Source organism: Dendropsophus ebraccatus, unplaced genomic scaffold, assembly GCF_027789765.1.
Source record: "Dendropsophus ebraccatus isolate aDenEbr1 unplaced genomic scaffold, aDenEbr1.pat pat_scaffold_815_ctg1, whole genome shotgun sequence".
In the NCBI taxonomy this organism is placed as follows: domain Eukaryota; kingdom Metazoa; phylum Chordata; class Amphibia; order Anura; family Hylidae; genus Dendropsophus; species Dendropsophus ebraccatus.
In genome coordinates, this window is record NW_027210414.1 from 1 (window position 1) to 5,556 (window position 5,556).

Here is a 5,556-nt window from a genome sequence, read left to right on the forward strand (position 1 = left end):
AAAAAATAAAATCAATCAATCGATCAATATAGAGCTGCTTCTTTAAAGGGAAACCTATTACCACTCCTGACCTGTCTGTTTTAGTAAATACTTGTAGTATGGAATTATTTCCCTATCGCTCTGTGATGTTTTATTCCTGTTTTATTCTTATTCTTAAGGGGTATCCAGTGCTACAAAAACATGGGCCACTTACTTTCAGAGAAAACACAACTCTGTCTCCAGTTCAGTACTGTTTGCAATTAAGCTCCATTCACTCAATGGAACTGAGCAGCAAAACCCCGCCCAAGCTGGAGACAAGAGTGGGCTCTGGAAGAAAGTGGCCATGTTTTTGTAGCGCTGGATAACCCCTTTAAAACATGACTGGGTGTTGCCAGTTGGAGGCGTGTCCCTACACTATTTGGCACTGTCAGCTCTGATTGGATCGTGCCAGACAATATCCAGAAACGCCCCCAATTGGTAACACAGTTGGTTATTGAGTCAGACACCTCTAGTTAGAATAAACACAGGAACAGCACAACACACAGCTATACAAATAGCTGATTCAGAATTTCAGAAATTTCATGGGCATTGCATTTATTTACTAAAACAGACAGATCTGGAGTGGTGACAGGTCCTCTTTAAAGGGTGGGCACAGTAGTTGTAACTCTTTACAGGTAGCACTATGCCTTTTGCTGCATTATGGTGGAACTTTGATAAACAGTGTACTAAGTGACATTGTGCACAGAAGGATAGTATTATAACCATTAGCGATCATGGTATGCTTAAAGGAGAAGTCTGGCATTTTTTAAAAGCCTTCAGCCTGCAGGAGGAGGGGGGGGAAATTGATTTCAAGTACGCACTTACTATACCTCTCCCGGTGCCTGCGGTGAGAAGCTGGATCGGCCTCAGGACCCCGCCGGAAGTCATTTTCCCCTGAGTTGTGATGATGTCACGACTTGGGGGAAAATGCTTGTCCTGGCTGATGGACTGGCTGATCAGCCAATCAGTGACTGGAGCGATGTTCTGCCTAAGTCACTGACTGGCTGAGGGGCCAGTCCATTAGCTGGGTTGGGAAGTGGACACCCTGGAGATCCATGAGCTCATGCGGGCCCTGCGGACGCTCCCGCTGCTCACAACAGGCATGGGGACAGGTGAGTTGTTACTGGAAATAAATTTCCCCCCTCCCCCTGCAGGCTGACGGCTTTTAGAAAACACCAGACTTCTCCTTTAATGTGTTGGTAGTTGTAATATTAGTACTAATTTAAGTGGAATATATGTACTGCTGTAGTAAATGTAGTGTGCTTACTGCCAAAGTAATTCTCATAGTAATAATATTTGTATTGTTACCATTGTTACCTTTAGGATTGTTAAGTAAGTCAACGAAAAGACTCTGGAGGGCCCATAAGTGTAAGCTAAAATGCAGATTTAGCCCTAGTAGTCCTACTACTGTAGTGTAATGTACCATTAGCAATAGAAAAATCATGTAGATTCTACAGTGTGATACTGTGCAAAATGTAACTCTACTTGGGTGGTTATTGGATGTGTCTAGACTTTTCTTTCTTGGGCTGCTTGTCGTACCAAGACCCTATTTCTGGATTAGGAGAGTGTACTAATATTGAAGGTGAGGACGTAATACTAACACGGTGCAGACATCTGTGTTGCTTTTATATTGCTCTTATATACAACTCATCACCACTCATTCTTTTATTAACGTCAGAGTCAAAAAAGGCCGTTGTGAAAAGGCGTTTCTGGCACTGCATTTAACGGCACACTTATTGACATTTCAGCAGCTTAGCCTAATTCTGTTTGCCTATCGAGATGAAAATACAAATTCAACACATATAAAACAGTTATCAAATGTTGGTGCTGGAAAGACAACGTGTGAATTTATCTATTAATATCCACCCTATCATGAAAATAAAAATGGTATTGAATTACAAAAAAAGGGCGATGCAGCAATCACCCTAAACCCTGTACAGTAATCAAATAAAAAAAAAAAAAAACACAAAATCCATGACATTCTTAAGTGCAAGGAAACATATTCGTCTACTAGTTGATGTGGCAATAAATTTTAACAATTTTAGAGGTTACTCTAAGACAGCAGAAGGAGGGGGATGACTACAGCAGTTGGGCCGTCTAAAATTCTTCAGTATGGATTGAAATACCCTGTGCTGTCGTCTTTTGTGCTTTTTCCCTGAAGAATCGGAACAAATTGATTTACGGTTTTGCTTTAATTGAGCCCTAATCATCTTCTCGTGTTCTCTGATTTGTCTTTGCAAGTGGTTCTGTATAGCAATCCCTAAGGCCTCTGGGTCCATAGAAGCTCCATAAACTTCCCACGTCATGCCCTGTCATCCCATACCACATCTTTCACACTTTTTTCTGCTGCTTTGCCTGGCTTTTAGCCTCTCCACTTGAACTTGGACTTGACTTTTTCCATGTGACTTTGGAGGCTCAGAGGTAGGTAAGGTGACCAAAAACTGGTTCCTTTTTCTCTTCTCTAGCTTTTCTTAGTCGGGGTGTGAGCTGAACTGCGCTTTGATTAAAGTCCGTTGCTGGTCTGGTTTGCAGACTTAAACTACTCGACCTTGGCATTTTCCCCTTCATCTTGATCCTTCCTCCAAAACTTCAAGGATTTCTTCTACTTGACCTCCGGTGGCTCCAATAGTGCTGTAACTTCAACTTCAACATGAAGTGGTGTTGGCCTTTCTTCCTTCTTGGCTTTTTTATATCTGTCGTCATAATAGCCTGGGTGGAACCCTGTTCGTTGGTAATTTAAAATGAAAAGGTTTCCGATCAGAACTACCTTCTCCCGGGACACTTAGAGTATCCGTCTGTTCATTGTCTTGACGAATGTTATGTAGCTGAATGTGTTCTACTCCGCTTAAATGATGGAGCCTAGCTTTGCTGCCGAGATCATGAGCTGCCCTAAATTGGGACTGCTCATTGAACTTGTCCTTCGTCATCTGCGAAGCTTTAGGTTGATTGCTATTCTCTATGTTGATTTGGTAAACAGGTTTTACATTCATTAAAATTGGAGAGGCATTAGCCTTTTGCATCTGTGGCATTGGGTGATTGGGGTGATTTTCTCTAATACACAGTCCCTGTCCATCTAATTCACTTCTATATAAAACCTGTGAATTTCTCGGCAGCTCTGGTCTCTGAAAGGGGGACCGTATCACATCAGGAGGACTTTTGTGTGCAACTGGAGAGGCTGAGGACCCATTGCGTCAGGAGGCTGGAAACATACTTCGGGGTCAAGTGGTTTGAGAGAGTTGGGAATGCAACGCAAAATTAGCACGGTCCATCTGAGGATTCCCGGGTTGCCCTGATAAATTATACACACTTGTTCTTGCCTTTCTTAAGTAATGGAGAGGCTTTCAGAAATGCAGAATATATGCTTGGGCTTGTCGAGACCGATTTATTTTCTACATTTGCTACAGCTTGTACTTCGGCATCCTGCTTAGCCCAGCTCTCCAGGGGACGTCATTGTACCCATTTCCTTAAACTTGCAAACCAACTGCACTTCCAGAGTATCATCCCCATTGGTTTCATCCTCTCTCCTCAGTCCGACTAAAGGAGAACATTGATTGGGTAAAGCTTCATTGTCACGATCCTCTATATTTGCTACATCTTGTACTGGATCTGAGTTGAGACTTGTTCTGTCTGTGTAGTTCTCGCTTATCGTTTCTTGCTAGGGGAAGGAAGTGTCCATTTTTATCATTGTCTAATAACGTAACGTCCACATCTTTTGACATTTCGGATATCTGTGTGCTTGTTCTACTGCTCCCTACTTGATTTTCTGTTGCTATTTGTAACTCAGTTACATTTTGGCAAGTGACTCTCTTCTATTGCTGTTTGCTGGATTGGCAATGTCAAGTCTGTAACACAGATGGTACAATAGGACTGGTTGCTAGTGTTGTGGCTGTCATCAGTGGCAGCATGTTGACTAGTCTCATGAATGGCTTGTGTCTCTTTACTTGTTGAAACATAAGGGATAAAATGGTATCTGATTGTGTACAAGTCAATGATGATGACAATGTTTATTGCTTGCTGGTTCGCACAGTTTAGAGCGTTCTGCCAGAGACGAGTTGTCCATGTTGATTTGGACTCGAATGATGCACATTCCCGTTGCTTGAGGTTGCCCGTTTAAGCTCGAGAGTATCCTCCTGGGATATATCTCCAGCGGGGCATTCCTCCCCTATTGATGTAGGGGATGACTTGTCAGATCCTGAAGGATCTGTTACAGTCCCCATGGAATCTGACTTTGTGGTACAGAATCTTCAGGCAGAATTACTATTGTTTATAAGGCAACAGATCGGAGAAACCTGTGTAAGAAAAGAAATTAGAATATGGAAAAATAATGGAACACTATTATAAGAAACAAATCTGATAAATAATAGGTATATCAACATCATGAAACATCAACATATACAATGAGCCATGACATTAACCCCCTAAAACCAGGACTGAAAAGGCCTTAATTACCAGCTAATTTTTTTTGTGTTTTTATTTTTTCCAGTTTTTCATACTTCATTGTTTAACTTTATTTTTTTTTTGTTCATTAACTTTTTCTTTAGCAATATAAGGGATCACTATTAAATAACTTTAAAGTTATAATGTATTAGCATACTCCTGTATGCTAATACATTATGTCTGTGTCTCTGTGACACAGGCTGCAGAGTTGATAGACAACCCTAGGGTCCTTTCTAGGTCCCCAGGGCTTGCTGTGGAGCATTGCTTGTGTTTGTGGTTCACTGTGGAACCGGGCTGTCATCGGGAATCTGCCAGGATGGGGATCTTTTTTATTATGCAGGCAAACTTTTAAGATTCGGTGGTCCTCCTCTTGTGCTCTAGACGATACCTGGTGAAGGAGCAGCCCTGGAACTGCTACCCCCCTCTAAACCCCCTGGAGCCGTAATTCCCCCCAGGCAACCCGCCATCAAAAAAACAGGGATGGTCCGAAATCCTGAGGTTCGGTTCGTGTATCGGGTTGTCGCTCAGAAACGCTCTGGCATCAGATTCCTGGCTGATCTGGCGGAGGAGCCGCCTGGAAAACTGGGATACAGCCTATGGCTATGGCTGTAATCCCAGTTTCCAGGCGGTCCTTCCACTGTATCACACCCGCAGTTGGAGCGGGTGGATACCGTGGAAGGACCGCACACTGGAAAGGGGAATCAGACAGTGGGAATCATTCGAGGTTCGGGTTCGTACGAACCCGAACCGAACTCGGTTTGGACCATCCCTAGTTAAAAACCATTAAAACCATTAAAACTCGTAACATCTCATGACAATAGCATGACATTGGCAAAGGGTAAGATAATAGGGGTAAGTTACAGACAGGGCCAAAAAAATCTGCCCTGGGATAATTGATAGGCCCAAATTGAGTTAGGGCAATTTCACAATGGCAAGTCTTGTGGGTTGCTCCCAGTATGCAGTGGTTACAGCTTACCAAAAGTGGTCCAAGTGAATGATGACATGGGTCATAAGCACCTAAAGTCCATTGATGCACAAGGGCAATGAAGGACAAACTAACAAAAAAGATAAAAAGGAGCTGAAATGCAGAATGCCTGTGCT

The 5,556-nt window shown here is 42.7% G+C and overlaps 1 pseudogene; it reads right to left on the bottom strand.

Moving 5' to 3' along the window:
• Positions 1 to 1,955: 1,955 nt before the first annotated feature.
• LOC138780353 (G protein-regulated inducer of neurite outgrowth 3-like) lies at positions 1,956 to 4,235 on the bottom strand (annotated as a pseudogene).
• Positions 4,236 to 5,556: the final 1,321 nt, after the last annotated feature.